At 40.8% G+C, this 27,513-nt stretch overlaps 1 long non-coding RNA gene across 2 annotated transcripts in view; it reads right to left on the minus strand.

The window, feature by feature from the left end:
* The window catches only part of LOC131482728 (uncharacterized), a 32,594-nt gene extending 5,356 nt beyond the window's left edge, over positions 1-27,238 (minus strand). For both annotated transcript variants that reach the window (XR_009247249.1, XR_009247250.1), the window contains exons 1-2: positions 27,157-27,238; positions 19,730-19,814 (exon numbers count right to left, since the gene is read on the minus strand). This is a non-coding gene — a long non-coding RNA (uncharacterized LOC131482728). The remainder of the gene's footprint in view (positions 1-19,729; positions 19,815-27,156) is intronic.
* Positions 27,239-27,513: the final 275 nt, after the last annotated feature.

Genomic DNA, 27,513 nt, shown 5'->3' on the forward strand with positions numbered 1-27,513 from the left:
GCCTCTCTCCCTAAAGCCTGCTGTGGACACTGGCACAGCTCGTAGGCAGCCGCTCGTCAGCCGCGGGCTCTCCTGCCAGCTGATGTGAGGTCCTTCAAGGAACGATCCAGGAAACCCTGTCACTCAGTAACGTTGGCTGCATGAAATCATGTTGTTTTAAACACTGAATCCATCGAAGTATCACTTGGACCCGTGATACCTCTGGCACGTATTTCTTTTTAATGTTTTCTACTTTTTAGTCTTACTGAAAATTGTTTTCACATAGAAACTTGACAGACTCTGCTGTTTTACGTTTCATTCCTGCTTTCTGTCTCATCTGTTTTGCATTTTCACTTACCAAGTTTCAAGAATACATCCCAATAAGTGTGGGAGGTGGATACGTTTACCGGGGTGCAGTCGGGTAGATGGGGGGTTATTTCTTGCTGTGGCCAAATGACAGAAATCAGGTCTCCCTTTCCCTCACCCCTAAGTGCCTAACTGAAGCCTAGAACAAAACCGATTTGTCAGTCTGACCCGCAGGAAGCAAGCAAGCTTCACTCAGTTGTTCAACTCTGCCTTTGAATACACTGAGGTCTCCTAGCTGATGTATCAATGGCTCCACTCCACATTTCCTGAGTGAACAATGGAAATGCGTGGTATGTGCTTTTTTTGGGGGGGGGGGTGTTATGCTTATTTTCCTTGCTCCATTGCTGACTCAGCCATCCTTATGAATTCATGATGGGCTTTATATCCATCCTTATGTTCATTTCTCTTTGTGTGTTTCCTGACTATGCCCACTTTTCCTGGTCTCACACACACACACACACACACACACACACACACACACATATCTCTCATATGTTGACTGTGCTTGCACTTTCCCAGTCCACCTGATCATATTTTCCCTCATTCTGGCATGATCTCTGTGTGTGATTTCGTGTCCCCTTTGACCTCACATCCACGGGAGGATACCAAAGTCTGCTACTCGGCAGCTGACCCGACAGTCACCTATCTGTGGTTTCACATGCAGTGCCTCTCGCAGAATCAAAACATTAACGAGCTGTTGGCGTATCCCTCCAGTGTGTTCCCTCTCTATCTCCTATTCACTGCGTAATCACCATTCATGTCTTCAAAACTGAACAGACCTTTCTCACGGTCTGCGGCCCCTCCATCTTACGGGGTTGCGTGCCCCGAATCTCCCAAACAGGCAGGAAAGTGGGGAAACATTGGCTTTTAGTGACTCACTTTTGAATCTGTTCATCAGTCTTTTAATTAAATCCCATACCCCCACTTTTTTCAACATCTAGTTTCAGCAGAGTTGAATGAGAAGAAACTAGAATTTAAAAAAGTAAAAGATCAGTGAAAGAGAAATAAGATTGCCTGTGTTTGCTTTCAGAGAGTTAAGGAACTGCCACTATAACCCTGGAACAAAACAGGCTTCAGATTAAGAAAACTAGAAAAACAGATCCAGGTGAACCCAAAGCAGAGCCGTAGAACATCAGAATATTCCCATTAGGTCGGCCAGGGTGGCTCCGGCGTAGGGCCAGGACAGGTGTGCGTTCACAATGACCAGAACACATGGCAAACAGTCTCAGACAGTAGGTAGGATTTTTTCTTTCCCTGAGACGTTCAGGAATAACTTTCTGCTAGACTAGACCTTGGTGGAGTGGTCAGTTAAACCAAGTCTGTCCTTTTACACTGTATGGTGTTGGCCATTAATTATATATGCCTTTTAGAGTTATTTCCTGTGCTATTCTCACATGATTGCCCTGAGTCCTGTGGGAAAAGCAGGGTGGTGGGATCATCTTGTAGAAGAGGAAGGGGAAGTGGAGAGGTTTTTGCTTAGAGGCCACATCCTTGATAAAAAAAAAAAAGTGTCAACTGGGGCCAGGCCTCCTTTTTCCACTCCCACATCTGTTCTGGATTAGTCACGGGAAGGGCCAGCTGACTCAGCTGACCTAGCAGGGCTGTCTAGGGAAGCAGAGGTCAGGTTCATGCGTTCACGGTCACAGAAGAAACTGCACCGAGGAACTAGTATTTTAACAGCTTTAAGTTGCTAGCTGAAACAGTTTAAATGGAGAATAAACATTTGTTCAAAACTTGGGAGCATAATGTATAGCTTACTAGTATTTTTCTGTTACAACTTAACATTTCATGATCATTCCTAAAACCATAAAACTGATCCCTTGTGAGAGTAAATGATTTATAAATAATAGATATTAATGTGTTTGAGATTTGAAAAAGACTATTATGAGACACCACATAAATTGGTCAAAATTCGTAAATGATCCTCTGTACTGTGGTATGCAGCAGAAGATAAATGTAGTTTCTTTCTCTTTCTTTGTAATTTTTCTATTCCTGTTTTGTTACCATTTTCTGTAAAACAAATTCTTAACAAGAAAATACAACTCACTTCAGACCCTCTGGTGTGTAGTTTGGAAGTGACACAGTACAGTAGTAAAATAGGAAGACAGCAACTCTGACAGCCAGTGCAGCGAGCCCTGTGTGGGTCCCAGGCTGCTGCTGTACAATCATTCTGAGTAGCGCATGGGGGCGTGGCCCTAACCCTTCCGTCATCCCATTTGTTTTTTTACAGTTCTTAAAATGAACAGCTCTTCCTACGATGACTATTTCTTATTTAAGAAAACAGTTTCGATTAGGTACTTTTTTAAAAATAGAAAATTTTTAATTTGCACATGCATATCTTCCTAAGCAATATGATTTGGATTTTAAGTTGATTAGGTTATAAGTAAAGGACTACTTAACATAATGTCATCAGGTCATAACTTTTAGCTCACAGTGTCTGGAGGCAGTAACGGCTTGATTCAACTGCAACTAAGTAGTTTTATTTCTCTGTTTTGTACAGTTAGCTTTTAAATAACATGTATATCTCTAAGCATTTTATTTTAAGGTAAAAATGCTCTATGTTTGAGATGGTAGGGGTAAAAAGACTTAAACATTATTTCTTTAAAAAATTATTTCTACATTAAAACAATATTGTTATTTGCGATGCACTGGAATCAGAAACTTAACTTGTTTACTCATTCCAAGCAAAAATTTTTACAGTCGACTTATGAGATTTATCCTTCATCTGGATAAAATCAAGTTCTATAAAATAACTCTAGAAATAAAAATATTAATTTCCATTTTTTAAGCTGTTAGTGTAATTATCTTTGTAATCCTTTAGCATAAGCTCTCAATTGAAGGATACAATGTGATCTGTATTTGACCCTAAAAATGTCACATAAGTTAATTTAACAAATAAATGCCAAGTTTTTCATAGCTAAGTGTAACTCTTCACAAGGAATTTGTTGCCTTGTGTTTAATTACATTAATTGAAATGTACTTAAGAGAAACATTTTCAGCATATTTTGTATACTAAAAAACAAAAAGGATTAGTAATGGGCCAATGGCCAAAGGTAGTATAACTACCTGTAGACTGTTACAGTTCCCGAGGTCCCTCTTCCCCCAGAATTTTAGAAACTAGAAGTCTGGGAGATACTGTGTATCAGCTGTAGTTGGGCAATTCTAAGTGCTGTAAGTACTTTTTATTGTCTAATTATTGCGTGAGACAGAACAAGTGCCAAGTTGCAAAAGACAAAGAATTGCATTATGTAATAGTGTTAGGTATAAAATACCAGCAAGCCATTCCTTCTGTATTTTGTCTCATAGTTTCTAAGTAAACTAAAAAAGAAAGTGACTAGAAATGCTTGCTAACTTGACCCCTTGCTGAGATATCTGAATGCTGGTATTACTAGATCTTAACCCTTGACTGTGGATAAAACAGTGATATGGAATATGAAAATGTGTTTGGGCATTTCCTCTTTGTGTTATGTAGAGGATTCTATTATGGCACACTGACTAACTTTAAGAGTTGAGCAGTTCTGCAATTGTAACTATATTGCTGTTCATGTAACAAAATGTGCTTATGACAGTAGTAGTTAATAGAAATGTCCCCAAATGCTATCTTTTTAATTCAGTTGTAACTGTTACTCTGGTAGTAATGTGACAAAATAAAATTTGTAACATTTTAGCATGAAAAATAAACTTTGTATTAGTGAAGTATCTGGATTATGCTTTTGCAATTCCCTTTACATACACAAGGCAGTGTCGGTATCGAAAGGCCTTTAGCTCTAAGCTCTGAAGTCCTTAGGTTTCTTACCTCAACTTCATTTGTCTTTGCTTTCCCTCTATTTCATCCGCTTAGCTTCCAGCCAGTTATCAAACCCTGGTCATTCTAGCCTAGTAAATCCTCAAGGCTTGCCTCTTGCTTGAACTCTGCCTTGGAATCATCCCCTTTGTCTGTGACCGCAGCAAGCCCACAACCTTACCCTGGTGTTGCGAACCTTTCATTACCTGAGCCCTGAGCTACACTGCCACCTTGTTTGTTACTGCCCGCACCATGATCTTACCATTCCTTGAAAATACTTTCCTTTATCTCTTGGCTCATTCTGTTACTTTTTTTTATAGTAAATTGTTGGGTTGGTTTTTTTGTTTGTTTGTTTGTTTTTGTTTTTCAGTTTCCCCACCCTGTCTTTTTTCAGGGCCCTACACTGCTCACTCCCTCTCATCTCCAACATTAGTCCAATGTAACTTTTGTTCCAAATGAATATTTTTAAAGAAATGGCTTAAGCACAAAGATTTGGTTTGGTTTTGAAGCAAAAAACATGGTTTTGAACTGTACTGAACAGACATTATTAACATTTATTTCAATGGCTGTTCAACTCTGTCAGCTCAGAGTTGATTAGTGTTTTAATTACGGTTTGAAGATGTGTGTTTTAGTGTGGTCTGAAGTTAATATGTTCAAAAATATCTTGGGAGAAATAAAAAGATTTTATTCACCAGAGTATGCTCCACTAAGCCATTTTCTCAAGGAAAAAAACAAGAATCATTAGCAAGTATGTAAGGGGTTTTTCTAATAAATTTCTGTTCCCATAATCTGTCAAGTTTTCAAAATGTTAAGTTATGAAATACTTTTAAAAGATTTTTTTATTCATTTTTGCATGGATGTCGGAATTACACAGACAGAGATCTTTCATCCATTGTTCACCCCCAAATGGCCACCCCAGCCAAAGCTGGGCCAGTCCCAAGCTGAAAGCCAGGAGTTTCCTCTAGGTCTGCCATGTGGATGCATGGGCCCAGGGATCTGAGCCATCCTCTGCTGCTTTCCCAGCACATTGGTAGAGAGTTGGATCAGTAGTGGATCAGCTGGGACAGGAAATGGTACCCAGTTGGGACATCAGCGCTACATGGCTGAGCCAGCTGTGCCACCACACTGGCCCTAAAGCAGTGGGAGATGGCCCAAGCATTTGGGCTTCTACCACCCACATAGGAGGCTTATATAGACTTTCTGTCTCCTAACTTCATCCTGGCATAGCCCCAGCTGTTGCTGCTTTTTGGAAAGTGAACTAATGCAGGAAAGGTCTCTCTTTTCCTCCCTCTTTCCCTCTCTCCCCTCCTCCACGTGTTCACACACACTCTCGGAACTCTATAAAATAAGTTCATCATCTTAAAAAAATTTTAGAAAACATGTTTCTCAATTAAATCAAAAGGATTTAAAAAGTGTGTTGCTGTTTTTATTTGTTCAGCTCATATAAAAAGCCATGCATTTGCATACTTTTAAAAATTATAGTGCTCTATCACATATCACTGTTAATATTCACTGCTCTTACCATTTCAGATTTATTAAAGGCACAGTTGTTGTGTACACAGCGCTACAATCTTGCTTCACTAACATTGTTTCATCTTCAAAGCATTTCTGAAGAGATAATCACACTTGAGTTTGCTAGAACTCAAAATTGTGTGATAGTTAGTACCCAAATTTTATCCCAGTGAACACTGAGGAACAATTAAACACTTGGTGCTGTGGTTACAAGAGAGACAAAGATGAAAGTGTTAAAGCAGGATTCAAAAAGACCATGCCTGAAAAATTCCTGAGTGAGTAAAGCTAACTCAACCTTAAAAACAGCCTTATCTAGCTTACATGACAAACATAAGGGAAAGCTACTCTGGCTCATAATTGCAAATACAAACAAAACTGAATTTGGGTCATTTCTAATGAAGGACAATGTTAGAATAAAACAACCCCAGCTAATCATAAGCCAACCAGCATGTGACTGTTTATGTGTTTAGGGACTTCACAACGAGGTACCTAAAAAACAATTTTGTGGTTGAGAACAATGATTTTTCTTGTTCCACTTCCGCACTTCTAAACTATTTGTGACACACATGTGGAAATGGTTGAGCAATTGAAAGGATCTGTGAAATTTAAAAAAAAATGAAAAGAAAGGACCCTGGGAAGAATTGGACATAACACATAAAATAATCCTATTCTAAAATATCCAGGCAAGAGGCTCCGAGCTCAGGAATAGGGATAAAAACAACAGATGACCTCAGGGAAGCTTCGGGTGTGGGCATCCCTGGATCAGAACAATGGGAACTGTACCAAGACATGAAATGGGAACAGAGCCTGCACTTGAACCCATGCACTTTGATGTGGGTTGTGGGTTTCCCAGGCTATGTCCTAGTTGCCAGGCTAAAATGCTTGCCCCAGAAAGCCATGTTAAGTACATGGTTCAGCCCTGGATTAGGAGAAGCCTTTGCGAACTGACTAGACTTACACTAGAATGACTAAGAAAGCACATGTCAGTATGTCAGTATATGAGGCAATAAACACAAAGGTCTAATGCTCTAGCTTTGAGTGTGCTGCAAAATGAAAGAGGTAGAAAATAGATCAGCCATACTTTCTCAAACTGGGCGGGGAACGGTATAGAGGGAGAGGCAGAAACAATAAAATCAACCCCCAAATAGGAATATACCCAGGTCTAAAGTCAAATTCTTCAGATCGAGACTCCTTGCCCAAGTTGGTCTGTCACTTTCTAGGGACTTGTGTGCTAAAGGGCTTCCTCCCAACACAGGCAGCCAAAGGAGGCTGCGGTGAACCTGCCACTGCCCACAGAGGGAAAGGATGGGAACTACACACAGTTACCACGAGTGCATGACACATGCCAATCATTGCCAGCCCAGACTTGATGGAACCTTTGCCCTGGGAGAGGGTGGAATTCTTTGGTGGAGCTGGCAGTGCTAGTTCTGCTCTCTGGGAGTGCTCATTTCTTCACCCCCTGCAACCCCTCCACAGTCCACAGTCCCATCTGAGAGGGTTCCTGGGGAATGACCTTTTGTTAATGGGCAGCCACAGGTATGGATAATAAGCATACATATATGATTTCCAAGAGAACCAACTGTAAAACCATTCAAACTGCTTACAACATCTCTGAATTAAATTTTAGCATAAAATTAGCTTTCTGATTAGTCAATAACCAATGATTGGCAATGAATAATTTTTAAACATTATCTGCCATGGTAGTCTTGATAAAATACTTAGGAACAAGCCAACAAAATGTGGAATAGCTGACTTGATGGATAAGTCCATGATAGAACAGTGTCAAATACAAAAGATGGACATAAATGAGCACATACATTTCTGTTGAATTTGTAAATTTCCCTGAAACTCTTATATTGAAACTTTAACCCCCAAAGTGAAGATAGAGTTTAAGAAGTTGGGGAGGAGGGCATGACATCTGTGGGAAGAATAGGTCATGAGGGCAGCGCCACCAAGAATGGTACTGGTGGCATTATGAAAGACCCTCCTGATGGCTCCCTCCACCTTTCTAGCATGTGAGGACTCAACATGAAGACACTGTCCACGAACCAGGAGGCAGCTCACCAGCCCAAGAATCTGCCAACTCTTTGAGCTAGGACTCCCCAAGCTTCCCATACCTGTGAGAAATAAATTTCCATGGATCATGAGACACACATTTCATGTCATATTGTACAGCAACACAAGCTGATCTTAAAACCCAGAGGAAATAAATATGTAAGATTAGCCAAGAAACGTTTGAAAAACCAAAATAGAGTCTGAATTTTTCGATCAGACTCTATAGAAATAAATTTAATACTGACCAAGACATAGGAAAGCAAGCTTTCCTATGTATTAAATAAATTTAATACTGACCAAGACATAGGAAAGCAAGCTTTAAGAATTGAAGAATTGAAGATACACCCACAATAGTTTCATTCCATGTAAACTATGCTTTAAAAATCACCAGATAAAGACATATTTAATAAATGGTTTCATGATTCACTACTGATGTTTTTTATGACTTTTAGATATGTAGAGTTATATGGTTATGATGATATAGCCACTGTGCTGGGTCAAATAAAATAACCCCAGCATCGTAGTTGTTTTCCCAATACAGGTTTACTTCTCATTTATGTTCCAGCCCTGCTCTGATTGCTGTTCTGCTGCTGGTCCCCTAGGGAAGAGAAATCATTCCATCCTTTCTATGTAGACCTGCCATAGATCCTCTGTTTCTGGAGAGCTAAGCAACTAATAAGCATAAGCATGAAAAGTCTGGTTGCAGGTTGTTAAGGCTCTATTCTCCAAGTCACGTGTAGTATTTTTGCCCACATTCCACTAGATAAAATTCAGTCATCTACAAAAGAACTGTTGTCCACCTGCAGCTGACCTCAGAACCAACTCCCAGCATTGCAGTGGCTAGCCATTGGTACCACCTAACCAAGCACAATGCACAGCACTGATGAAATTATAGGACTGCAGGTCCATAGCAGAAGGAATTGTGAGATGGCCAGGACGAGGTCCAAGGACTAGCTGGCCCACACATTGAAGAGACCCAGAGTAAACCTTGGCCTAATGTAAGAACAGAACAGACAATAGTCTCTGAGATAATATATACTACCAGTTCTCCCCTCTAGGACAAAGATCAGGGAAAAGCCAGGCTGGGCTGATTATTCCTGCGGGTGCAAGCATAACTTAGAGTGGGTGAAGGATGTTTGGGCATAGCCGCAGCATCAGCTGGCAGAAGCTGGCACTGGGGACTAATTCTGTCAAGTCAAATCACAGAACCACCTAAAGAGTGCATAAACCGGAACAGAGAGACCTGGGAGGGAAAAAGTGGGTTCCCCCTTCTTGGGTCACTATTCCCGTGGGAGGGCATGAAAACTAGGACGGGGGCTGGGATGGCTAGATAGAGAGGCACTCAACAACATCCGTGAGGGCTGGATGGTTGAGTTGGTTAGATAGAACTAAGCTTTAATACCCATTGACAAGTACAAGAGCCAAATGGCATGGCGGACAGACTGGTCTCTTCTGCTACACATACTGGCAAACCAGGGTAGGGGGCGGGCCTGGTGGGGGTTATTGTGGGTCGCCCCGACCAGGCTGCAGCTCCCACTGGTTTGTGTGAGGGCCGAGTACGTGCTGAGCAGAACCAGACTGGACTGCAACACCCATTGGTTCCAGTGCAACTCGGGACCGAAAACAGAACCAACCCAGCAATTGAAACCACCAGCTGATTGGGGTGATGGACTGTGCCGGGCCCTGTGCTTGCTAGAACATACAAGAAACTAGTCTGGGAATACCTCAAATTTTCTTTGGAGATCTCCCCAATCGAACTGCTGGACTCAGAACTCTAACCAAGAAAAGACAGAAGACAGAACAGGTCAATCATTCATCTCAGCTATATGTTGGCAGTGAAATATGGGGCAAACAGAGACTTTATGATGGACCATATCAATCAGTGGACGACCTCATCGAGCGAAACTGGCAACGATTCATAACTGGAGAACTATTAAAACCACTTGAGCAAATATCTCAGAGCATGCCCCACATCCGGGACTTGGGGTGGGCGGGAAACCAGGTGGGGCTTCTCCCTCAATACCCCCTTTACCTCAGATACATGATGGAAACAATATGGACATAATAGTATTACCCACTTCCCTATACTCCCTGAACCTTTTTTTTTAATTAACCGTAATTAACTATGTGAAGATTGTCAACAACAATACAATAAAAGATTTAAAAAAAAAAGTTTGCAAAAATGAACATCTCAAGTCCTGGGACAATGTGTGGCTTTAATTGATTATGATGCTTGATAGTTCCTATTTTTTCTTATAATAAAGTGGAATGTAAACTTAAAGCAATTAGTTTATTCAGCTAGTATGAAGCAGAACTGTTCCAGAGAGAGATTTTCTGTAGCATTTAGAAAAAAAATAGAAAGGTGTTATTTCAAACATATGTATCTTTTAATTTCAATGTGAGCAACATAATCGCTATAACATAACCACATAATTGTGATTACATTGATGACTGATCCAAATTCACTATACAATGCCCATGTTTATTTTCCATAAGGATATTTAATCAATCACTTAAACATAGATTCTGCAATCTGTTTTATTTGGTGCCATATAATATATATTATGTATTTTTTCTATAAAATCCATTTTCCTGATGAAGACAGTTTTATGTTTTGTTCACCATATTCATAAGTGATTTTCATGGAGTAAGAGTCTTATATATACTGGCTAGACAATGGAAGAGTATGGAAATCAGGCTGCTGTGGCTTTGTTCGTCCTTACACAACATGCTTATGGAAACGAGGATGTCATTTATGAATTATGTACAAACAATGTGCTGTAGGTGAATTGTGCTGACACTGTAAAGGTGATTATAGTGTCTGGATTTATGTGAGCTTAAAGAATAAAGCAGTGAAAGGACTAATAAATCAGTCACCCTCTGTGTATGAATGACTGTTTAGGTATCAGCCATCTATCTACTGGCACTCTCCTGATTCTAATGGCACAGTTCCTCATGGAGATCATGTTGCGCCTTCCTTCAGTAGAAAGTTCTAGTTGTCTCACAATATTCATTCTCTTCTCTCTTAGACCCCTGAGCTTAAAGGTGGGCCTATTGCCAAAGAGTAAAAGATTATCTCTGCCAATGGCCAGCATTGTGGCTAACCCTCCTCCTGATATCCTCTACAGGCAGTGGCTTGTGTCCAGCTGCTCCACTATCCATCCAGCTCCCTGCCTGTGACCTGGGAAAGCAGCAGAGGATGGGCCAAGTGCTTGGGACCCTGCACCCATGTGGGAGCCTGGGATAAAGCTCCCTGGCCCTGGGTTCGGATCGGCTTGGCTCTGGATGTTGTGGCCATTTGGGGAGTGAACCAGTGGATGGAGAACTCCTCTGTGACTATACCTTTCAAATAAAAATAAAGTATTAAAAAATAATCCTCTACCAGTTTGTCTTGTGGCTAGATGCAGTATGTGTCTAAATCTAAGCCACTGATATGTAAGTAGAATGACTATATGAGACCATGGGTGACTCAGTAGTGTTCAAAGAGAACAGAAACTCATGTTGCTGTTCTCTTTTCTGTTGCCTGGAACTTAGTGGTCCTACAGCTCATGAAGTAAAAAGAGCTCTTTTAGCCCCTGGTGACAGCCTGCAGCTGCCATGCTGCTCTCAGACTGACTGGCTTCCCTTTCTTCTGCAGAGACGCTCCTGTCTCATTTCAGCCAGTGCTGTTGGATATTTCTATGATACACAACTGAATGTGATAGAACCCTAACATTTTTCTTACATATGGCAGACTTATACTTTTTAGAACTTGCATGGATACCATATAACTCCATTACTGGCAGTGTGTTAAGGAAGAGATGACGTTTTAAGAGCCAGAAACAAGGGCATTGTTGAAAGACAGCAGGTGTGATAAAAAAAAGTCATGATTGCCACTGTAAAGAAGAGGCAGCAAGCTTGCCAGGAACGCCTAGACAAAGTGGGAGGGAGGTGATCTGGCATTGAGAGGAGCGACTGCTTCTGAGGAAAACAGACTGCACATTTCCAAGTCCAACCTGGGAAGGCAGAGTTTGTAGGCGCTGAAGCTGACTGGTCGGGATACTAGTTGGGGATAACTAACACTTCTTACCTTCTGCTTCAGTTTTTTCAACAAAAGTAAGAAGCAAGATCTTTGCCTGAGATTGCAAAGAGGGGAGAGATGTGGAGGTCTGAGAATAGAGATTATTTTAAGGTGATGTGTTTCTCAAACCTTAATATATATTTAGGAATCTTCTGGCATCTTGATTAACTTATTTTTCATGGATCCAGGAGCGAGTCTGAGATTCTACATTTCTCAGATCTCCTAGGAAGGAGTGAGGATGACTCCTGGACCACAGATTGTGCAGCAAAATTCATGAGGAAATAGCAAAGTTGAATGAATCAGCAAAAAACTGTGTGAGGCCCAGCAGTATTCAGTTTCTGCTTGACTGCACTGTCACTAACTAAATGCAATCTGTACATTAGTCCTTTGTTCCAGTCACCTTAAGCTCCGTACGTTCATAGCCACAGTAGTTGAAGAATGAAAGTAATTACAAATGTGGTCCCTGAAGTGAAAATGAGAAGGATAAGAGACACAGGACTAAAAGGCAGACACACAGGAGAGCTCTGCATTGTCAGGTTCAAGACGCATCAGGACAGGTAAGGAGTCACAGACTGAATCCTATTGAGTGCCTCCTCCCAAGCTCATGTGCTAAAGCTCTAGTCAGCAGTGTGATGGTATGTGGAGATAACGAGGGCTACGTGTGTCCCTAATGATGTGAGTCCCTCCTGCTGAGATTGGTGCCTTATAAAAAGAGCGAGCGAGCGAGCGAGCGAGAGGAATCTCTGCTTCCATGTGCACGTGAGGAAGGTCACTTGAGGTCATGTGAGAAGGCAGCCATGCAAGCCAGGAAGCGAGTCCTCACTAAAAACTTAATCTCAGAATTCTCAAGAATTGTGTGAAAAAACTGTGTTAAGTTTTCCAGTCTATGGCATTTTGGTATGGCAAACCAAGCTGAGGCAAAAGCATTTCCAAAATAGGATCAGAAAGTGAGGGTGGGCTAACCAAAAAAGATCCATGAATGGTGTTGCGGACATTTGGAGGTGGGGAAATCAAAGATTGAGATTATGCTGGGAGAGATGCCAAGCACCGAGAATGTCCATGTCTGCGTTGTAACTGCAAATGTGGCTGAATTAAGGTGAAAGGCAAAGTTTCAGGTGAGCAGAAGTTCAAAAAGCTGAGGCCCATGATTTGCAAAGATTGCTCACATTTTCTTCAAAGGCTGGAGTAGAACAGGAGAGAACAAGTAGGATTGATGTAACTGAGGATACTTCAATAGCAATCATGGTTTAAAAAAATAGCAATAGGTACTTTTTATTGACTGCCTTCTAGAACAAATATTCCCTGTGCAGTGTACATGACAATCCTCAACTTGGCACTGAGAAGCAGGAATTATCATCACATTTATAAACAAATAATCTAAAGCTCACGGAGGTTGATTTACTTTCCTGAGGTCACACAGTCAAAAAGTGAATACATAGGATTTCAGCACCGTTATGAATGAAAGGTTACATGACAGGATGGGATACTGAATTCTAAGTTATTTTTTTAAGATTTATTTTTATTGAAAATTCAGATATACAGAGAGGAGAGACGAAGAGAAAGATCTGTCCACTGATTCACTCCCCAAGTGGCTACAATGGCCACAGCTGAGCTGATCTGAAGCCAGCAGCCGGGGTCTCTTCTGGGTTTCCCACACACATGCAGGGTCCCAAGGCCTTGGGCCATCCTCGACTGTTTTCCCAGGCCACAAACAGGGAGCTGGATGGGAAGCAGGGCCAGTGATTATATGGGATTCCAGTGCATGCAAGGTGAGAACTTTAGCCTCTAGGTTAACATGCTTTGTCCTCTAAGTTATTTTCTTACAGGATTTTACATCTCTAGAAACATAAAGTTAAAAATGTTTTTCAACAGCTATTTTTGCTCCTCAAAAAGTAAACAAAAACTACATCTAGAGCAGCCAGCCTCGTATTCTCTTCCCTGTCGTTCTGTCCACACCCTCTGTTCACACTTCAAGCTCAGAGACACGCCAGGCAGCAGTGTTCCCAGACCTTTGCCCTGAGTCCCACCTTCAGGACTACAGTCATTCCCTCTATCCCCAGTCCCAGCTCTAACTCCAGCTTCCTCCTAAGTAGTAATGCCCATCAGGTGATTTAATAGGAAAATTGCATACCTTAGAAAATGTAGTAAAATCTATCATTATGAAATGAAAATATATTTATTTACAAGAAAAAAGTCTTGTGACACTCGTAGCAAGTGTATCACTTTTGAGGAAATTCAATACAAGCAGAGCACAGGGCTAGACATGGAAAGTTGAGAAAGAATGAGTCGGCTGTGTGCTTAGGGAGCTTAGCTTTTTTTTTTGCAAAGTGTGTAACTTACTTCCTTGAGCTCTGGAATGAGTTTAGCACCATCCAGCCACACAGTGTATCTTTCTGCTCTATCAACTCTGCCAACGATTTCTCCACTCACTACGGTTCATTCCACAAGTGCTTTACCTCTTCTCTGTATCCATGGAGGGAGATAAAATGGCCTTCCCAGTACAGGTTCTCTAAAAGCTGGGTAAGCACAATTTCTGCGACCTGAAGCGGATGAAACTTAGCAAGTCACAGGAGACGATCTCAGGGAAAATGAGTTAATTTTATAGACCTGAATTGTGATTCTCAGTTGCAGAATATTAAAAAGCCAACACTTTCTGTAAGAGCCACGCAGGACTCCAGAGGAAACTTGATCTGTCTGAATAATAATAAACTATAATGATAATAGCTCAGTGTACCTCACAAGGGTACTAAGCTTTAATGACTCAATATTTGTGGAACCCTTTGAGCACCTCTGAAGTTATGTAAGCATAAATGAATAGGTAGGAACACCATATACCATTGTTATTTCTGCATTAAATCTCTCCTGATAATTTCTTATTATATCTTATATGCTAGGTACTACTATAGAAAGCTAATATATGAATAAAGTTATGAAGACATAAAACAAAATAATATATAGGAGTACTTTCAGATGAAATAATTATGCTCTCATATTAATGAAAGAGAATGAGGTTATGAATTTCCCTTCTAAAAGTCACTACTAGGCTGTAGAGAAGGAAAATGGGACCCTGCAATAGACATGTAAGACATAAATGGGGCCCGGTGGCATGGCCTAGTGGCTAAACTCCTTGCCTTGAATGCCCCTGGATCCCATATGGGCGCCAGTTCTAATCCCAGCAGCTCTGCTTCCCATCCAGCTCCCTGCTTGTGGCCTGGGAAAGCAGCTGAGGACGGCCCAAGGCTTTGGGACCCTGCACCCGCGTGGGAAACTTGGAAGAGGTTCCAGGTTCCCAGCTTCAGATTGGCACAGCACCGGCTGTTGCGGCTCACTTGGGGAGTGAATCATCGGATGGAAGATCTTCCTCTCTGTCTCTCCTCCTCTCTGTATATCTGACTTTGTAATAAAAATAAATAAATCTTTAAAAAAAAAGACACAAATGACTAGGAGGGAGAGGAGTATCCTTATGTTCGTAAAACTGTATCTTTTTGAAATACATGAAATTTGTTCTCATTATATTAATAAAAATTTAAAAGATACAAATGAGAAAAAAACAGCTTGAAAAATACTTGGCTAATTTTTTTCATGTAGAAAAGGCAGATTTTTCCTTAATTTTTTTAGATTGCGGAAATTTAATTGATGCTTTCACTGTTCAATGTATCACTTAAGTTTATACATTATTTTCATATCTCTTATACCCTGCCCTTTCTTGCTGACGTCCATATGGTTTAACACTCTCAGTGCCCTAAATTAGAAAGAAACCCTCACAGCCCTATGTATTTTTTATCAGGTTTTTCAAATTGATTTCTAAATCATTCCCAACTCCAACTGAGGCAGCCCAAAATGGAATACAGTGGTCCAAACAACCTCATCAACAAACTTTGCTGCAACACCTGGCTCTCCACGCCAATGAAAGAGGCAGGGCATATATTCTTTAGAATAAAGTATATCCTGTGAGGATTTGGGGAGAATTTCGCTAACTAACTTCTTTGTCCTTAAGCCACGGGAGTTTCTAAAGGTTAAAAACAAATGAAAAAAAAAAATAACCATCTTTAGGAGGAGAATAATTTTGATTGGGAAACCTCATACCAGGTTTGCAGAAGATTCTACTTCCCAAGAGAAGATGGGCATAGGCAGATGAGAAGCTGCCAAGTGTGCAAACCTCAAGTTCGTCCTAGGACCAGGTACAACTGCCAGTTGGCAGCCAGTACCAAGACTGCATTTTCCATTCACAGAATATTCCACTCATCATTCTGCTCTTAAGTTATGGCACTCTTTTGACCAGTCAACTGTATAATTTGTGTTGCACTCTCTCAGTTTTGTCATCCCAGTGGCACTACGATCAACACAACCCTTGCACCTGGACAAGGAGGTGTTAGAGTTGCCTTTTCCCAAACTCCCAGACAGGATTAAGAATGTGTGTTCACTCGCAGACTATGTAGGACCCCACACTGTTGCCTGCACTCCTGGATTGCTTGCTCCACCATCTTTGAACTCGCGTCCCAAAATGCCGTGGGTCTCTTTCCTGGAATCTCCTGCTGGCTTCCCTTAGGGATTTCCCTTAACCCTAGGAATGGTCAGGAGGCAGCTGTTAGCTAGGAGAGGGTCTAACAGGTCCTGGAGTGCCCCTGATGTTGAAGTGAAAAGGGATGGCAGGAGCAGAGAGGGGTCTGTGGGATGGGGAGAACTAAAGGTAGGGAACCATATTTCACCGTCAGCACATGCAATTGCACAACAGGAGTTGGAAACTCTACATTAGAGCCTTCCAACTTCAGGCTCCTTCCAAGTTGGTTCAAGAGATGAGAAGACAAGGCGAGTGTGACCAGGACAGCACAGGATTTTATGTACAGAATGGGTCAGGCAAGGTCAAATCTTAATGCATTCCAAGAAGTGTGCCTCCTCTCCTGCCTGAGCTGCCTTGCCCCATAATGTTTATGGCAGAAAATGAAATCATGTTACTGTTATGTTATACATGTCAAAAAAGGTTGTTATAAAATTAGACAACCATTATACTTTACATTTTAATTAAGATAGACAAATGGAAGTGTGATGATAATAGAATATTGAAAGCAAACGTAAGTTTAGGGTCAAATGACAACTTCTGCTGACTGTTACCTCCAAGGGAAGCTACGTTATTCAGTGAAGCCTTTGTTGTTCAGCAGAGGAGCCCTTAAATGAAGGCCTGTGTATTTTACCTAACCAGTTAACTCTTCGTCTATAATTGCCTCGGGACTTGTACAATATTTGCTTAGTAACACCCAAATCCAGGTAAGCCATTAAACAATAACCAGATATTAAATAATAATGAGTAATTGCCATACCAACAGATTAGAAATCTGGAGATTGTGTTAATAGAATGATTAGACTAGTTTAATGGAAATACAGTCACTTATTGGGAAGCCAGAGGAAAATGTAGTACTTCTGGGCTTTGTATTTTAATGACAGATCAACTATTCAAGAAAAAAGTTCCTTAAATTAGGAATGTGGCATCACACTATTTAATTATGGGGTCTTGGCTGAGGCTCTGGTTCTCAACTTCATTATATGTATAAAAGAAGGATTATTTCTAATGCTTTTCTATCCTATTCTATTGCCTAAGATTAAACTCTACAATCATTTTTAATATGCTATATTATGGGTTTCTACATAATAGCCACTTATCTATGCAGACTTCTTATTGAGGATTTAGTCATTCTAAAATTTTATATATAGAGATCAGTGCTTTGCTCGCAATGGGGAAAAAACCACTTTGATATATGTTCCTTAGAGTATGAGTTAAGCAAACTTCATAGCATGCATATTTCTCAGTCCCTCTTTCTTGCATAGTGGCATGGAAATATCATAAAAAATACCACTTGAGTCGGTGATTTCTTCTAACCTTTCCATCCACCTTTATACTCAAGAAAGTTATGCCTGTTACATAATCAGATTTAGCCTGCATAAATGTGACAATTGTGATTAATGAGACGACAAACTACTATGGGCCAGCACTGTGGCACAGTGGGTTAAGTCACTGCCCGCTACACCTGTATTCCACATGTGCAAGTCCTTGGACTAATGCACACACATGGGAGACCCAAATGAAGCACCTAGCTTTGACCTGGCCCTGTCCTGCCACTGCAGCTGTTTGGACCAGGTGGATCCTCCATGATTCTTGTTTTATTTCCAATTTCACCCCTCACAGTCCCTAACCTGTATTCTCCGTCCAACATGCTCTTGAAACTAATTGCTAAGCTATTCATCTCAAAAGCAGTATTTTCTTTTGTCTGAAACACCCAAGCGATTTCTAAAAATTATTTCTATAAAAATCAGGTTTTTGTCTGGTTGGTTATGTCTTCATTTTTCCTTTCACATTTAATATGTAAATCACACTAATTTCAAAGTGTTTTTCTTCAATTATACTTTCTTAATCATTTCTGGCTCTGATTTGGTTGACTATCCAATATAAGTTTCTAGTTAATTTTTGCCTGTTTAGTGATTTTTTTAGTAATTTCATGTTAGACATTGTGAGTGTTTTTATGTGGAACTCTGGATTATATCATATGTTTCTAAATGTTGTCATCAGTCAGTTACCAGTGCCTATTTGAAACTGGCAATGCCTTATTTAAGGGGCCTCAGCCCTGTTCTCTGTTAGCTATGCTGTTACTTGTAGCTCAGGTTTATTTTACTTGAGTTATAGGGATAGAAGGAGAGACAAAGAGAGGTCTTTTAATTCCTGGTTCATTCCCCAAATGGCCACAATATCCAGAGATGCATTGGTCCAAAGCTAGAAGCCAGTAGCTTCTTTCAGGTCTCCCATGTGAGTGCAAGGGCCCAAGGCTTTGGGCTATCCTCTTGCCACTTCTCCAAGCCATCAGCAAGGGGCTGGATTGGAAGTGGAACAATCAGGACTTGAACTAGCATCCACATGGGATTCCAGTGCCACAGGCAGAGGATAGCATGCTACATCGTTGTGCTGGCCTCTCTACCTGTTAACTCTTTCTGGATTCCCAAACGAAAGTCTTGATTTTTCATGAGGATCCTCTACTCTGAGTGGATCCAGTGTAAAATCTGTTTATACAATACCGTGTATTTTGTGAAAATTTTCTGCTTACCCCTTTTGTACCTGAGCTGTTATCTGCTACACTTTCCAATGCTTTATTCCAAACAGGCAAAACTAGGAGTTGACCAAAAGCCAGAGGAATTTTTATGCAGATTTGTGGGACTCATATTTGGATAGAGTATAGAGAACCCCAACGTTAGTACTATCTGCCCAGAACAAGTTTTGCCCTTAGGACAACAAGAGGCAAAGGGATACAGAAGGCTATGCTGAGAAGTGAGATATTTAGGGAAAAAATTTGCTCAATCCATACAAAAAGAAAGCAAGGGGCAGGGGGAAACTCTTGCTTTATGCATATGTATGTGTGCATGTATGTCTGTACTTTGTTATGCTTGCTATAATTCAGTTATTTCTTAATGTGAAGTTTAAATTTGGGAGTATATTAATTACCTATTGAACTCAAGAATTCCATAAAGTTGAAAATATGGATTGTTACCATTCGTGACTTTTCTAGCTGCTTTAAAGGCAAAGTTGTAACTTTTAAGCTTTTTCCTTACTTTTCTTCCCTATTAGACTTCAGGAACCGCAAGGCCCAAGAGCAGTGGGCCCCTTGGCCATACTGTACCCAGACTTTGAGCATCTTAAGGAGAATCTTCTATCCTACAATGAGCTCACTTAAAACATAGAGACAGTCTCTCACACACACACACACACAGACACACACACACACACACACACAATCTATGTAAGATACATTACATTTCAAAATAGGATTTCATGGGACAAACTCTTAAAGCCATCATGATTACTTCAATGTAGAAACACAGTAGGGGAAAAAAAGAGTCACTAGCCTTCACTACCTATAACAGGTGCATGGAGAACATGGCCAGCCATGATGAATCATGGGGGAACATGGTGTAGATTTTGTGACACTCACCTTTTCCAGCTGGCTGAAGGGAAGGCCTGGATGGGGAGTTCAGCCTTCTGTAAGACTGCACAGGATGGAGGAAGGTGGAGAGGATCTGCAGAGACATGCAGAAGGCGCTCAGCAAAGCAACAGAGACAAGATGCAAAGCAGCATCTCATGAACATTATTCTTACATGGCAGCAAATCCACTAGGGTACTACACTAAGGTATAAAGCAGTAATTCCAATGAGGCTTCAATCTGAAGTCAATTTGCTTTATCAAACATCTCTGATGTGTCCACAAATTTTAAGTTCACACAGGGGTTTAATCAGACATATGGAAATTACTTCAGAAAAAAATATCATCAACCCTCTTCATGGTACATAATAATTCAGCACAGTTTAACATGGGACTGCCTGGGAACTAACTTGGCATGACTGTCCATCCCCTACAGGGTTCAACAGGAACGAAAAGACACGGAAAAGCAAAGCTTCTCAACGGATATTAATAACCTTTGAAATTACAAATAGATGTTCTCTGACAGATAGCTTAACCTCAATTTTCGTTTGAATCTCATTACATTGTCAATTCTCAAACCAGTTCAGGTATTAAAGAAAAGCAGATTTTGGCATAGGGAGTTTTTTTATCTTTTATTAAATGTACATTATCCATAACCCATGTTCTAATGCAAAAATCATATTCCAGACTGATAATGAACCCTGAGAAATACAATAATTAGATATTTTAAATTTTCAATTGCATTTAAAGACTTCTTTCTGCTAGCATCTTAAGATTTAAATGTGTGGGTGATAAGGTAACATAGCAAGCTAATCCTCCATCTATGGTGCTAACATTCTATATTGGCACCAGTTCATGTACCAGCTGTCCTACTTCTGCTCCAGCTCCCTTTATGGCCTGGGAAAACAGTGGAGGATGGCTCAAGTCCTTGGGCCCCTGCACCCATGTGGGAGACCCAGAAGAAGCTCCTGGATCCTGGATTCAGATCAGCCCATCTCTGGCTGTTGCGGCCATTTGGGGAGTACACCAGCTAATGGAAGACCTCTCTCCATGTCTCTTTTTATCTCTCTGTAAAATCTTTCAAATAAAATTAAATAAATCATTTGTAAAAGATTAAATTATAGTATCATAATACTAAAATTTTTCATTAACCAATACAATTATAGATTTGTGTAATTTAATAACAGAATAATTTATTTTAAGTTTGGAACTACAAAGCATAAATAGTGATTTGTAGGTTACCTAAGCATTGCTTATTGATTACTTTGCTTAATTTTATCACTTTATTATTAGTCACCATTAAATTCATTACCCTTGCAAGATGTGCTGTCAGGCAATTAAATAATGTTCAATTTGTACTAGGTACTGGGAGTATGTGGACAAATATCATTGCTTCCTCAAATTTAAGGTAAGTCTGGGGTGTAAATATAACCCCTCTTGAAGACCCAAAGTAACAATAGTACTAAATTTATTTCTTCATGTATTTGCTTTCTTCTATGGCTCTTTTCACTACTATTATATAAACTTACCACCTTTCAATAAATACTTTCAAATTCTTGTTTCAGAGCATGCTTGGGGCAGGGAGACATGAAATTAAGATATCAGGTACCCCAAATACAATACTGGAAAAGAGAGTGGAATTGGAAAACTTAACAGCTCAACATCAACAATATCCTATGTCTGTTGTAGATAGATTTCAACAATCCCTGGGTTGCTGTGGCATCACTGAACCGTCCCCTGTGGTGATCCAGGGTGATATGCAGGTGGGAGGTAAGATATAGGCTCCTATAAAATCACCATGAGCTTTGGCGAGTGATACACAAGAACTGTCACCATGTGTGTACATCCATTCATCTCGAGAGACACTGTGTAATGAAGACCATCATACCAAGAAGTGAAGATGGGCTCATGAAATGGTTAAATATGTCTTGACAATAGGATGCTGGATTTCCACTGTCCATTGTCTATGCCTACAATGCCACGGTACACTCAAACAGCAGAATGATGGACTTAGGACTGTTGCTGAAGGATTGTACTATGGTAATAACATGGAGAAGCGGGGAGGGAAGAGTCAGGGGAGAGAGGATAGACAGGGGAAACAAGGAGATTCCTGAATCTATGGAACTGTATCATGAAAAATAAAAAAAATTAGAAGGTTGTCAGTATTAGTTAGTTGGGACTAATTGCCATTATGGTGTAGAAAGAAGAAAACAGCTACCTTTCATCTGTCAGTTCTCAAACTGATGAGCAGTGGAAAGGGACCCAAACATGATAGCCTTGCGGCTAACTGCTCGCCTTGCATGCGCTCAGATCCCATAATAGCACTGGCTTGTGTCCCGACTGCTCCACTGGCCTGAGAAAGAAGTCGAGGACAGCCCAAAGCCTTGGGACCCTGCAGTCATGCGGGAGACCTAGAAGAAGCTCCTGGCTCCTGGCTCCTGGCTCCTGGCTCCTGGCTTCAAGTCAGTCATTGTGGCCACCTGGGGAGTGAACCAACAGACAGAAGATCTTTGTCTCTCCACTCTGTAAATCAGCCATTCAATAAAAATAAATAAATCTGCAAGCAAGCAGAATTGAGGCTGGGCACTCCAATATGGGATGCCCGTTTTCCAAGTATCATCTTAACCACTGAACCAAATTCACACGCCTAACAAAAAATGTGTTGTCAAAATTATTTTTAATAATAATACTGAAAGATTAGGTCTTAGTTTTCCTTGTACCTTTTATGCATAAATACCAATTTGTACTTACCATTTACACAGTGGAATTCATATTTATAATTTCCTGTATTTATCATTAAGTGTATTTATAGTGAAACTAAATAGTAAAACTTTCACAATAATAATCCATGGAAATGAAAGGAAAAATAGATCTATTAAAAACATACTTCAGGCCCAGTGCCATAGCCTAATGGCCAAAGTCTTCACCTTGTATGCACCACAATCCCATGCAGGTGCCAGTGCAGGTGCCAGCTGCTACACTTTTCATCCAGCTCCCTGTTTGTAGCCTGGGAAAACAGTTGAGGACGGCCCAAACTCTTGGGACCCTGCATCCTCATAACAGACATGGAAAAGCTCCTGGCTTAAGATCGGCTCAGCTCTAGCCATTGCAGCCATTTGGCAAGTGAACCAGTGGATGGAAGATCTTTATCTCTGTCTCTCCTTCTTTCTGTAAATCTGACTTTCCAAAAGAAATAAATAAATCTTTAAAAAACATATTTCCAGGATGGCTGTTTGATACAGTAGTTAGGATGTTGACTGTAAGGCCGATATCCTACACTGTAGCACCTGCTCTCCAGTCTGAGGCCCATTTCCAGTTCTAGCTTCTGGTTAATGACCTTGGAGGCAGCAGGTGGTTAATTCAGGAGTAGTGTCCCGACCATGCATGTGGAAGATCCAGACTGGGTTCCTCCCTCCTGGCTCTGGTTCTCCTTCTTCTCTTCTCTTCTCTCTCTCTCTCCCCTTTAACTAAATAACACAAAAACAAATTTCAAAACTTAAAGCTGAGCTGATAATTTTTAATATGGAGCTGCTATAAAATTTTTATTTCAACACAGAAATAAAAGTAAGTTAACCAAAACTTCTATTCATGCTAGAAAGCAAAATACAGATTTCAAAATACTCTCAACACATTTCTGAAAACCTTATCAGAACTTTGAAACCAAACTCATCAGATGGGATTTCAAAATACAGAACTTTGGGAAGGAGGAATTTATACTGTTAATGGAGGGAACATCTGGACTGATTCAGATGAAAGTAGAATGCCACAATCAGCTTATAATACAAGCCAATTCAGATGGAAAGAAGCGGATCTCAAAAAAGAAAATCCATTTCGAGGATAAAGGAACATACTCAAAACCTACAATTTATTCTTAATGATGCCTCATTTTTCATTGGCTTTCTGGCAGCTAGGAGGCTAGAAGCCAGGGGCAAAGATTGACACACTGTTCTCCGTCCCGTAATTTTCGCTGTCCCCTTAACTGTGACTCTAGGGCTGAAATGCTCAAACAGGACAATAAATCAGAAGGAACAAAGAACCACTAAGATTCTAAGACCAAGAGGAGAAGAAAAACAGGCTGAAAAATGCCCTTGACATGCTTCCTTAATAATTGATCAAAGGTATCTAGCTTGCTGAGTCCAGTTATACATTTTTCAAAACAGACACATTTGTTCATGGTTTTTTTTTTCCTGTCTATTTTTAAGAAACACAGGAAGTATTGGCCCACACTTCCCAACTGAATTTAGAAGTTAGAGGCTAGTAATTTTATTTGAAATTAGGATAAATTGGCTTTGGTTTTAGACATACTCATGCCTGTCATGTTCTCCACGTTCTGTAAACAATAAATGGATTTGTCAGCTTGATGCAAATTTTTATTTAAACACCATATTTTCAAAAGATGTGTTTGCTCTAGCAAATTACACTTTGAAATCTCCTCCTTAGCTACATTTAAAACTTCTGAGATAAGCTTGACTTGTCAACTCCAAGAGAGGTAGCAACATTTTAGCTCCATAGATTTTTTTTCTTAAAGATTTATTTTTATTGAAAAGGCAGATATACAGAGAGGAGGAGAGACACAGGGGAAGATCTTCTGTTCGATGGTTCACTCCCCAAATGGCCGCAACGGCCAGAGCTGAGCTGATCCAAAGCCAGGAGCCCAGAGCTTGTTCCAGGTCTCCCACATGGGTGCAGGGTCCCAAGGCTTTGGGCTGTCCTCAACTGCTTTCCCAAGCCACAAACAGGGAGCTGGATGGGAAGTGGGGCCACCAGGATTAGAACCGGCACTCATATTGGATCCCACTGTGTGCAAGGAGAGGACTCTAGCCACTAGGCTACTGCGCAGGTCCCTCAATTGATTTAGATAGACCAGATCTTATTTGGTTTTCAGCCTTCTTTGTATCAAAAGGGGAAAAAATTTTTTCCAGGAGACCTAAAGGTCATAACTGGCTGCTGGTCAATGATGTTAGAGCCTGGCACACCTGAAAAGAAGTCCAGGGAATTCCAAGGCTGCAACCCAGCCTGGCAATATTTGCAGTCAGAGAATGATGGGACACGTCTCACTTGATTGCGGTTCCATGTTCTTATCTCCTTTCGGTCAGCCACCCATCTGTAAGGGACTGAGGTGCCTGGGCTGAGACAGACTCAGCTAAGATACAATGTAGCTCATTACTTAGATATTCAGACATCGAAGCAGCCTCAGGCTTACACTTTATGTAAATGTTGTATGGTTTAGAAGCTGTGTGTTCTATGTGTGCTGAAGTATTACAGAAAATTCCTTGTTTCAAGTAATAAGACATGATTTAAATATTTGTTGAGCTATTTTGTGTATTTGAGTGGCAGAGAGGAAAAGGTTTCTCTCTCCTGCCTGTTCATGCCTCAGCTGCCTCTAACAGCCTCTAACAGGGAGAGTCACGAGGCGCAGGGCCTCCAATTGGAAGCACAGCTGGGTCAGAAGAAGAAGGCAGGTTAGTAGGAGGGATCTGTGCATAGACAAGCTGACTTTTTTCTCATCTCACGGACTGCTGAATAAGATTTGTATGAGGCCACAATGGTCTGGCTGACATCCTATGCTAGATCCAACATGAGGCCAAAATGGAATCACTGTTGAAGTTTCACAGCACCAAGCCAACCTGAATTGCTTATCTAACTTCGTAAGAAGTCAGGAGATGGGCAGTCAGGTTTGGCCTAGTGGTTGACATGCCAGTGTGCCACATGGCAGTGCAAGGGTGCCACTCCTGGCCTGGCTCTTCACCCCAGCTTCCTGCCAGTGCATACCCCCAGAGGCAGCATCGACGGCTCAAGTGGTTGGAATTCAAGTATCTTTTGTGAGAGACTGGGATGACAGCCAGAAAACCTTATCTACTCCACCCTTTGAAATTCTCATTCTGTTTTTGTAGAAGGTCATATTATAAGATTCTAAAATCAGAAGTAAAGACCAATTAAGTTATTAAACTAAATTTGTTGTAATTGTCTTTTCACAGGGCCTTGGCAAGGCTAAGACAGGCATGCACTAGCAAAACGATCATTGGACAAATGGGGGCATTGATTAATTGTGCTACTAATTCAAAATGAGTTGTTCAGGATGAGAAAAGTAACTCTGAAAATTATGTCTGCATGCACTGGTTCCACTGAACTCGGCAGGAAAACTAAAAACAGGGCAGGACTGCTGCAATGCTCATTCCCAGGCATATAAAACTGAATGTGGAATTGTTTTTCAATTTTTCTTCTTTTATTCCATTCTTCCTTCCAAATATCAGACATTAACTGATAGTCCTCTCTCTTTACTTACGTCCTCATTAATACTGTCATGATTGTCTATCAGTAAATAATAAAGCTATAGAGGAGAGTTGTGATGTATTTTGACAATTAGCACCATATTTTATGTGAACAAAGAGAAAAAAGAAGTTAGCTCAAAACTCTACTTTCATCAGTCTGTATTTTCTGAAAGCTTTTAACCGCATCATGGCAATCTCCAAACAGCTTCCCTTTTTTGCAATCAGACTCTCCATCTTCACTCAACAATGCCCATTCTGCGAGCAGATGTGCCGCCTCTGAGAACAGCTCTGCTTCCCCCACTTAGACTGGAAGAGGATTCGCTTATTCATCTTTAACACTTCTGAAGCAATTTCACATAAAATAGTGATGATGGGCAAAGCAATATTCAGGTGAAACAAACATGATTTGTTTTTCTGCATTTGCTGGGGAATTGGTCATGATTCTGTAGAATTCAATTCCGTTTGCTTTGAGTAAAATACTCTGTGCTTTTTATATGTCAAAGAATAAACCCTAGCTCAACACAGAAATCCAACGTTAGAGAAAGTGCAAGTGCTGGGCTGACACAGCGAGAAAGCAAGGAGCCGGTGCCCTTACCCTTTCTTCTCCTGCCACTGGCTTTGCTGCTGCTGCCCTGGCACTGACCTCATCTTAAAAAAAGAAAGAAAAAATACGGTTTTAATAATAGCTCTTATGAAGTTAAATTGTACCAACCACTACAATATTAGTTCATTTAACTCTCATTTTAATTCTATGAGGTAGGTGTTATTTCTGTTTTTTTAAGGACTTATTTCATTGGGAAGCCAAATCTATAAAGAGAAGGAGAAACAGAGAAACATCTTCCATCCACTGGTTCCCTCTCCTATTGGTCACAATAGCTGGAGCTGGACAAATCTGAAACCAGGAGCCAGAAGATTCTTCCAATCCTCCCACATGAGTGCAGGGTCCCAAGGATTTGGGCCATTCTGCACTGCTTTCCCAGGTCCTAAGCAGGGAGCTGGATGGAAAGTGGAGCAGCCGCGACACTATCCGGAGACCATATGGGATGCTGGTGCTGCAGGTACAGGACTAGCCTGCTGAGGCACAGCATTGGCCCCAGGTGTTACTCCCAGTTTTCAACGGAGTTAGTAAAAGGCTGTGGATTGAGCAGTTTTCTCAAGATCACTTACTTAGTCAGGAGTGAAGTCATGGCCCAAACCCAGAAGGCCAACAGGCTCCAGAGCTGCAAACTCTACCTCTCAGCTGTGCTGCCGAAGGAAAGGCACAGTTCATGTATTAAAAATGTGCACCTGCCTGAGTTAATGACCTCAGACTGTAGGAATATATACATAAATACAACATGATTAGAGATTTGAATACCTTTTAAATTATTACCGGCTTCAACAGACAAATATTTTGCAAGATGAAAATTTGAGCTACAGAATCTAAAAGTATGATTGAATAGAAATTACACATTCTGCACCATTCAGCACAATTCTGTAACAAGCAAAACTGAGGTACTGGTTATCCACTACTGACTAGTACAT

The sequence above is a fragment of the Ochotona princeps genome, chromosome 20, assembly GCF_030435755.1.
Source record: "Ochotona princeps isolate mOchPri1 chromosome 20, mOchPri1.hap1, whole genome shotgun sequence".
Classification (NCBI taxonomy): domain Eukaryota; kingdom Metazoa; phylum Chordata; class Mammalia; order Lagomorpha; family Ochotonidae; genus Ochotona; species Ochotona princeps.